The 10,395-nt window shown below is 33.1% G+C and overlaps 1 protein-coding gene across 1 annotated transcript in view; it reads right to left on the minus strand.

Moving 5' to 3' along the window:
* LOC123720815 overlaps positions 1-10,071 on the minus strand; it is a 36,978-nt gene extending 26,907 nt beyond the window's left edge. Inside the window, exon 1 of the mRNA XM_045677586.1 lies at positions 10,003-10,071. The gene's annotated coding sequence lies outside the window, so the exon portion shown is untranslated. The remainder of the gene's footprint in view (positions 1-10,002) is intronic.
* Positions 10,072-10,395: the final 324 nt, after the last annotated feature.

The raw sequence follows: 10,395 nt of genomic DNA on the forward strand, positions 1-10,395 counted from the left end.
ATAGTATATAGTACAATTAATGTCTTTAAAATCAAATACAACGAAATAGTTTAAACTCAGGTTAGTGTTGTCTAGTGCCTAAATACCTAATAGAACGAAACACTACTCAGGTCGGAGGCGTCTAATGCTAGTGAATTTTTTTGTATCATATTATCTTTCTTTTTGAAATCGGATCGAATCTTTTCGGTTGTGAAATAGATTTATTTTTTATTCTCTTATAAACTCGTCGGGGTTATTAAGTAACGTATGTGTATGTATATATATCATTTATGTATGTTATTATCATTAGCAAAATAGCAGTTGTAACTAGATGGGGAGAGGACCTGGTATCATTTAGAAACAAATATTCAAAATAACCTAGACGCATCACCGCCGAAATAACAACAACATATAAAGGTTTAAGGATTAAAGTCATGAAAATAAAAGTTATATTTATAAAAGAAAATACTCAGTGCTTTCTTATTACAACAGGGACAAACATTTGTCCATCTCATGAATATTTTATTTGACACTGCTACAAAGAAATCTCGATTTATCCGAATGCCAAATGACGTTCATACATTCACAGTAAACGCAATTATTTTAATTTTTTAGTGAATACGATTGTTTTTGTATTAGCGATTATTTGTACCGAGGTCTGAATAAAAATGTATGGAATATATATATTTAGGTAGGGTTTATAATATATATACCTACTATATTTTAACTAAAATGAATTAATGAAATTAACGTTTTTGTTATTATTATTCTAACTTTTGAAAATATATATTTCGACATTCATAAGAAATCGGTGGCAAGCACCATTAGTTATGGGCACTGATTTCTGTATATCTTTCTTGATATTTTTATCCAAATAGTTAAGTAGGTGATCAGCCTTGTGTGCCATCAATTATGGTTCTATGGCATGCCGGTTCCTCACGACGTTTTCCTTAATTCAACGAGCGTGTGTTAAATGCAAAGGAAAAAAGGCCATTGGTCACATAGGCGGTGTTCGCACCTGAGACCTCTGATATGAGAGTCACACGCTCAAGCCATAGTTAACAGTGCCCTTAACTCTATTAACTAAAATAAAACATATAGCAATATAACATTAATATGAGTTAAAACAAGAAATGTCTTCAAACCTATAGGATAACGGTATTTACTTAAAATAGTATGCATAGCTACCAACATTCCCTGCATTTTCATAATACACACTAATTAGCCTTTTGTCACGAAATCTAAAGGTGTGATAATTGCCTAATTATCTATAATTTCTCAGGGAATAACAGTTAAAATTTTCTCACAGTTATTAGAATGTTAACCGGAACAGTAAAGAAACGAATGTTTAATGTTTGCCTCTCGTTTGTTCGACCGACAATAAAAATAAACAGTGTACTAAACATTAAAAAATAAATACATTGTTAGAAGGGAAGGGAATGTTGGTGACGAGTCAGTTACCAGAGATCTTTTCAAATCCTACTATACTATAATTTTACCATAAAAGATTTTGAAAGAAAACACCTTTTAATCGGATTGAAGCTGTGTATTATTATTATAAACTTATAATTATTTAAATAAATTTTATTTTTTCCGACGTTTCGCGTGCTATACAGCGTGCGTGGTCACGGTGACTAGACATTATTGTCATTAAATATCAAACCATTGTGTTAAAATATCAAGAGTTGTACTCTTTAAAAATGTATTTAGTTAAATTAAATACATTTAATTAGTTAACGTTAGAATTACATTACATCACATCTAAAAACGGATAATAATTATTATTGGGTAGGCCTGGTCGTACATATCCGGACCCAACTACGAGCATGCATGGTGAATGTCTTGGAAGCGGATGAAGCGAGAGAAGTATGTCAGCAAGTGGACATCCCTGGTCTCTGCCAACCACTTCGGGAAAACGGCGTGAAGATTTATGATAACCAGCAGATCAAGCGACGCTTATGGAAATGGATACCATACACTCCGTAGGGATCCCAATCCTATTCCTAAGCAGATGCTTGATTGGAATCCGCAAGGAAGGAAGCGTGGCCGTCCCAAACAAACCTGGCGCCAAACAGTTGCAGACGAGGCAAAGAGAGCCGGAAAGACTTGGAGCGAGGTGAAACACGAGGCTCAAGACCGAACGTGATGAAGACTCACTTCGGACGCCCTCTGCCCCAACTAGCGATTATAGGAAATTCATGTCAAGTATGTCAAGCGTGAAGATATATATGAATAAAAATAAAATCTAATTTAGAAGTGAATACCTCCAACTACAGATGTTGCTTAATTCAGTTCTAACACATTAACGTACTGTACTAACAGCATTAGACAAAGTTCAAAGCCGAGTAGCTTACTTAATGATAACCATTATTTGTTCAAACGGAGATTTACATCAGACCCCATTAAATCAAATTTGAAATAAGTGATGTAATTTAAGAAATTGAATAATTATGGTTTCCTCATCGTCCATATGCCATTACAAAAACTTTGCGTTGGACAGCTACATTTACATTAGTATTACGTACTTCTCCAACTTCACTCAAGATTGGTAATTTAACATATATAGATAATATTGTAGCAACACATACAAACGGCGATGTTGTACCTTGACCTAACAAAGATATTCCGACAGCTAATATAAGTTCTTGATATTGGTAGTGTCAGTCAGCGGTTAGACTGGCCGAGACGCCCTAAAGGTTTGAGCAGCACCTTCCCACCTACGCATTATAAGCTATATAATATATTATTAGGCAAATAAGGTTAGAAAAAGTAACACATATTTTACAATAGGTATTCAATTTAGTATATACTCAAGTTAGTGACTCTGATACCTAAGATACGGATCATATTCGGAAATTATAATATTAAGGGTAACTTGAAGCACTTGAACTATGAGTGGTGTTTGCCTTGCATATGGGGGTATGTAGAAATATAAAGTTTATATCACCTAGACGTCAGTCGTTCGACAACTGAGCGTTTCTTAAGGTAATTCCGAACCAATTCGACTTAGTCCTTCAAGAAAAGAGCCAACTCTTAAAAGGCCGGCAACCCAGTTGCAAGCCTTCTGGCAATGTGTCTATGGGCGGCGGTATCATTTAACATCAGATGAACCTTATGCCCGTTTGGCTAAATTACATAAAAAAATACAAAATAGCTTTAAACAAGCTATATTAGGATCTGTACAAATTGATAGTTATTTTAGCCAAGTCCTTGTCCGTTACCTCTAAAAGATTTCGTTAAAAACCACAACCATAAAAATATTCCAACATCAAAAAGTATGAACTTTTGCGGTATATTTCAACCAAGCCTGTCGTAAACATGTTCCGTTTTTGTTGAACCAAGTCATTACAGGCTCTACGTGTTCCTATTAAACCTCGACCACACCGCTTTTTTATCCCCGATGCATTTTACAATAATTCTTATTCCAATCTCCATGTTATTATGGACTCAGTGCGATTCTCAACTTTGAGGTTGGAATCCCGGCATTAAGTGCGCAATTAACACTAAAGTAAGACTCAGAGGCGAGACTGAGCGAACTATGACTATGTCAAAAACGTAATGGATTGCCGTACGGCGAGGAAAGAGTTTCTAGACCATAAAATCGACAACGAATGAGAGTGACGCGAGTTGATGATCCTACATATTGAAACATTCTATATGTATGAAGCCTGTTGTAATGGGTACCTGTTATTACATTACCGTAACGTTCTCTCTCTCTCTATTATTGATATTTAAACTCATAATTATACGACTTTATTGCCTATATTATACAATCAATACGTAAACAATTGGAATGATCCTAAGACATAAGAAATATTATGCAACAACTCGTGGTCCATCTTGTTTCTTATCTAAACTTTCTGGCTTGTTGAATTTGTGCTTAGAATTGACTACGATAAAAAGTTTACCAAACTGTTTAGTTTCCTGTTTATGACATTAACAAAGTTATCTGTATTTAATAAATAAACAACTTTAATATCTTAAGCGAATTGTTTAATCTAATTTTTAAACGTCTATTCAATCAATAGTAGAACCATATTTCCCAACTAATTCAAGTATCTCACAGACCATGAAAACTGCTTGTTAAAACTACAAATTGTGATGGTATAAAAGCTGAAATATTCCCCGCAAACAATGACTTTACAGAAATGTATAAACATAACTATTGTACAGACCTATATCTAATTGTTACGAACCGCTCCAATCATTTTCAATGCAATGTTTCAGAAATGCTCGTGTATTTTCAAATAAGCTTTATTCAGAATATTGAGCTTTCATTTAATAATAAAAAAGAGTTTGTTTAATATAAGTGTATCCGTACATAAACCATTAAAAACAATCAAAGTGAAAGTTTGTATACGTAGTTATGAAAATATTCCTTTAGGTAAAATTGTGTTTTCGTGGAATATAGGAGACAGTATTAGTTATTGGTTTCCACGCTTAGACTCTCAACAACTCCGTTGTACGTAAAGTCCTGGCTAACTTAGCTACCCTAACTCCTTCCAAAAGCACAGAAGCCTCCTGGGCACTTCGCATGCTTCACAGAGCGACCTCACTGTTACGAGGATTACGATACGCTGTTTAGCCACAGCCTCGCATTCCAGGACTACGTGGGTGATTGATTCCTCTGCGCTGAAACAGCCTCTACACATGGGGCTGATAGCAGGAATATGAATGAGAATTGTTGTTTTGTAGAATTATTTCAGACAATGTAGACATTGGTGCTTAATTACTCGTAAACTTTGACGAATGACCAGGCTAATTTGAATGCTACTTACAATATAGTATCTACAATTTTTTTTTTTATAAATTTTGCGTATATGCTGCGGTAGTAAACAATTTTTGATTCCACTAAGTGATAGCCTATCCTATTTTAATACCGTGTGTGCTGTAATAATCCTTATGGCAAAGCAACGTTTGCTGGTTCAGCCACTATAATAGGTTACCATTTCAAAAAGGTTATTTTACACTGTCATAACCTGTGTCAACTCAGTACATAAATAGAGCCTAATCACAATTTTAAAGTTAACTTAATTGTCAAAGCCGTTGAAATTTGAATACGCTATAAACAATAATTAATTACACAGTTAAAAACATTGGCAAAACCAATGGCAGCAAAACTAGAGTTACGCAGAAATAAATGATTTTTATAATATAACATTTCACACACATACAAACGTAGTCTTCTATTCGCACAATACACATATTTATTTATATGATACAAGTAATTGTATGTACTGGAAAGGGGCACACGTTTTATTTAATTTTAATTACTATATGGTATAAAATAAACAATTGTTTTTTCAAAAACAAATCTTTCTTAAATTTCTAAAAAATCCTTACTTTACTTTAAGTAATAACAGAGCGTTTTTGGCCTTGACGTGTGTCATCCCTGAGGTCGTAGGTTCGATCCGGCTGTGAACCAATGGACTTTCTTTCTATGTGCGCATTTAACATTCGCTCGAATGGTAAAGGGAAATATCGTGTGAAAACCGGCTTGCCTTAGACCCAAAAAGTCGACGGCGTGTGTCAGGCACAGGAGGCTGATCACCTACTTGCCTATTAGATTGACAAATGATCATGAATGACCTAAGAAAAGGTTGTAGTGCTACAAATTTTTAATTTTAATACAAGCAATCCCAATGTTACAATGGAAAAAAATTAAATGACATAGTTTAAGTGACTGACACGAAAATTCATGCATAAGCCGAAATAAGAAACAGAAGAGAAAAGAAGTAATTAGTCTGTTCTGAATTAGTTTTAAAAGCTCCCTTCGTGTTGGCATTAGTTATCGTAGTACTACCTGAGTCTTACCTATAAAAGCCAACAGTGGTTTCTCTAAAGTTAAGTTAGATATTATATTGAAGCTGCTGAAAATTAGTTCCAAGTCAGATACTGCCCACGACGCTGTATATCCTAGAGCATATAAGCAGTTTTTTTCTATTACGTGTTATATGTTCTTTCATTTATTTCATAGGGTTTATCCTGGACTGGTGTAATATAAACTATACATCTCATTTTAAGGACCATTTAAGACGAAAGGGTCTCTGCCAAATACGCGTCGCGAAAACGTATGAAGCGGGTATGAAGTGCCCCAAATCATGAGATTATGTAAGGTTAATAAACTGAACGTTTTTAATATATAACAAAACTACGGACCCGAATAATACGGTTAAATTTAACTATTATAACAAAGTTTTAAATTAAAAAGGTCCTCTTTTTTAATATGTTGAGTTATACTTGTCCCAACTGGGTCTTAAAAAACGGATTATTAAAGCGGGACAGTAATGACTGGACATTGAAAGCAATTACATGTAAAGAGGTCAAGCGATGGAGACCGCGGAGTCAACAGTGTATATTAAACTAACGAGCCCTACAAACCTTATCTTGGCCACATAGTGCCATCTATTGGATCAAATTATTATCATAATTAATCTAATAAACTCCATACAAAAGATGCCCTTAGTACCTTCAATCAGATTAATCAGCTAAAATCTAATCTATAACATATACGTATGACATTTGCACACAATAATATCAGATTTTGACAGCTCGCTGACATGTAACATACACTTGGTATAGTTTCTACATGAATACGAACGATGTAATTTCGTGCCTACGTTTATTTATAAATACACTACATAAAATTTAACTTAACAGTATTTGGGTCAAGATTTCAGTACGATCTATAAAAAAATAAAAAATATAACCTTATAAGATTCCTCAATAAAACAATAAAGTATATTTTCAAATATCCTTATTATCATCCTACGAAAATACATTTTGACGGACAATATAATTGGACCGTTATTATTTTCTGCAAATAACATTCATAATATCGATCTACACTAAAGTATCGCAAAGTAATTAACACATTATAATCCACACAAGGAAGCTTATTGGAAGCTTGACAAATCTGAACTGACCTAATTTTTATAACCTGCAATGCAGCAGCCTACGATAAAAATCCACAGACGGATTCAATATTTTCATTCCTATCTTTTATTAGCTTACATTCCATCTCTATCTATTGGTATTTTAACTTCAACAGGTCATGCAATTATTTTTTCTCCTGTATCTTATTCAGTTACTACTTAGTAGTTATTTTAGTTAATTCATATTGTTTATATTTCCTCCCACCAAATATTTCCGTACCAATTCGACTTATGGTTCTTCAAGAATAGAGCGTACGATTTCTTAAAAGCCCGGCAACGCACTCTGCATTTAGTGTCCACGGACGGCGCAATAAGTTGATGAGCCATGCCCATTTGCCCCCGTTATAAAAAAAAATTAATATAATACTCTAAGCAAAACTGTCCTTCGAACATATCTTTCTTCATAGGAGCAGTGACTTACTAAGTTAACAATTATGGTATAATTTGATTAATTAAAACCATAATTCTTTAACAGTGAAAAAACTGATATTTTTCTTAATACGAAGAACGTATTAAGAAAAGCTTCTTCTTGCTAGTTTTATTACTGTTTAGTATCACAACGTACTAAAAGTCGCATCTGACACACTGACGAACGAAACTGATTCCACGCAACACTCCATTTATATAAAAAACACTAGCTATGAATAAATTTCTCCAGAGTTTTAGCTCTATTGAAAAACAAATCGCTTCCGTGGAACGTATATGTCGAAACGAACCAAAGCCTTTCATTTCCAAGGAAACAATGACTGTATCTTGGTATACACAAATAACCTACTAGCTATAAACAAAACAATCGTTAAAGTAGTATCGAGATAATACATATCTGTAATAAACATATGTTTAAATACAAAATACTAAACATGTATCCCGCGACCATTGCTCAAGCACTGTAAAAATAGTAAGAAGATTATTATCAATGCAATTAATTCCTTACATGACGTATCATACCGGTCTGACCAGCGAATAAGGAGCGACGATCGTTACATAACGATAAAAGATTCACACGACAAACTGACCTTACTATACCTTACCACTATTTACATGTCAGTGACTTGTTCTACACAAGGTAGCTTTTTATAGCCGTTCTATTTGCGTTGATTTTCACCGGATATAAATGTTTAAGACAATCGAACATTAGGATTTTTATAATGATCGAGAAATCCGTAATCAATATAACGTAGTTAACATGAATTTCTCAAGTCGACGCTCATTGAAATCAATTTATTTTAAAACAGGTGGGCCATGATTATCCAAATCAGGACAAGGAAATCATAGACAAAGGGATTTGAGTAACTAATTATTCCCATTAAAATCTTTGGTGAAATAAATTACATAGATGGATAGATAAATTGTCTTTTTTCAAATACGCTCATAGGATGCCCAAGCTTTCGTGTTAAATTATTAACAATAATCTAAACTTCTTGTCCAATATGTAATACAGTATTCAAGTTTAATACAGTATTGTGTCGGTTTCTGTAAGTTACATTTTGTTACCATATTTAAGTTACTAAAATATGTGGTTGACGTCTGGTAGACAGTACTGGAGTATAGTAATAGCTAGTGCTTGCTTCGCTCAACGAATAAGTACCGCAATATAACGAGGGAATGTTGCCAGTATTAAAGGGACTAAAATATTTAAGTTTGTTTTAATTTTCTACATATAACATTTTAATTATCATTGCTATGTAGGTTAAGAATATTGTAAATACTGTTTATTTATGTGTTGTAGATAAAAAAAATAAGTAATTAAAACATTCAATAAATATGTAATGTATTATGTGTTAAATATCAGCAAAGTACTAAAATATTTTTTCCACCAAAGGATAAAACACAGATACAGAAAGAGTTGAATTACTTGACGGTGTACATCTTAATAGTTTTAAGGTGAATTACAATATTTGCTCTGGCCTCTAACACGAAAGGATATTAGATAAAGCTTACTAAATTCTACATTTACGAGCCATAAACATAACTGCACTTAACAGGTAAAATATTTTAGCGGAAAGTATCTAACCAGGTAAGAACCAAATGCTATTTAGACGTACAGTTACTGACAATTGACCTCCGAAGTTAATATGAAGTTGTAATATTTTAAAGACTATAAAGATTATTAACAACATAGAGTCGTTCATTAAGGGTTAGGTATAGGTTCATATATTTTGTACACGATAATAGGCAATATAAAACAGAAAAACAGTGAGTACCGTAATTTGGGCCATATTAGTAATAGATACTAATACATGATTGCTGCATCAACATTGCGCAACTCAAATCACAGTTGATAGATTTATAGTTCAACATAGCTATCAGAGAAAACTAAAAAATCCTTCAAAAAATCATTTGCTTCGTAGTCTGTCAGCTTTTAACTGCTATGTATTGTTGCATAGTTATGTACTCTGTGAATAATTAATGTTATATTCACTAAGATATTTTAGTTCTACATATTGTGTTTCATTAGAGGTAAAATGAATTCTTAAATATTTTCCGCCGGTCTCGTTTATCTGTATGAACGCGATAAACTCAAAACTACTGAAGTACTGAACAGATTGGTACGACACTTAAAGATATTTTTGGGGATTTCTTTCGTTATTGTTGATAAGGGTGAAAGGATGACACAAAATACTTGTACTCCACGCGGGCACTGTATATGTCAAAAGCTTCATAATTCCTTCAAATTTATGTCTACAACGGTTCAGAAATATCTATACGAAATTTTACCGAAAATTCTATAAATATACATATGCAATTTTCTCTCAGCTATGTGGCATAACTCATAAAATTTGAATGGATTTGTAGATAAACAAAAAGAAAAGCATGCCATGACTCAAATAAAGCTAAATTTAAAATCCTAATCTATAAGTCGTTTCGTATCCTAAATAACCATTTATTAAAATAATAAAAATTATAACAACAATTTTACAAGATTACTGTGTATTAAAAAGCTTATTAATTGAGCGTGTTAATTAATTTTCTATATCTATAATATATTAGGACAAATACACTATAAATGAATTCCACGAATCTGAACTTCACATCGAAATGAATAAAACGAAAAACGCTTTATCAGATAATATAGTAAAAAACTTACCAATACATCAATTTCTTAGCACAAGTTTAAAATAAGCGGTCCACGAATAGCGGTACACGAGCTTTGCCGAGAAAAGGCTGCGATCTACTGACGCCCTGCAAGCCTCCATCACTGTTCTCCCCTGTGACAAGCGATTTATCATATCCTAAACATTCTTGCAACGCCGAATTTGATGTCACTGACCGCGTAACGTTGCAAAAAATATTTACGAATTAAATGTGTGACCTAGTGATGAAAATACAATATTTATATCATAATTCTTGAACGGATATTAATGTAAATTACATTATTTACATAATGTCTCGTGTGCTTTACATTACTTGATGTTATTTTTAAAAGTAGGTACCCGCACAAAGTTTAGATAATACATAGTTTAAAAACATAATAGACTTA

Source organism: Pieris brassicae, chromosome 2, assembly GCF_905147105.1.
Source record: "Pieris brassicae chromosome 2, ilPieBrab1.1, whole genome shotgun sequence".
In the NCBI taxonomy this organism is placed as follows: domain Eukaryota; kingdom Metazoa; phylum Arthropoda; class Insecta; order Lepidoptera; family Pieridae; genus Pieris; species Pieris brassicae.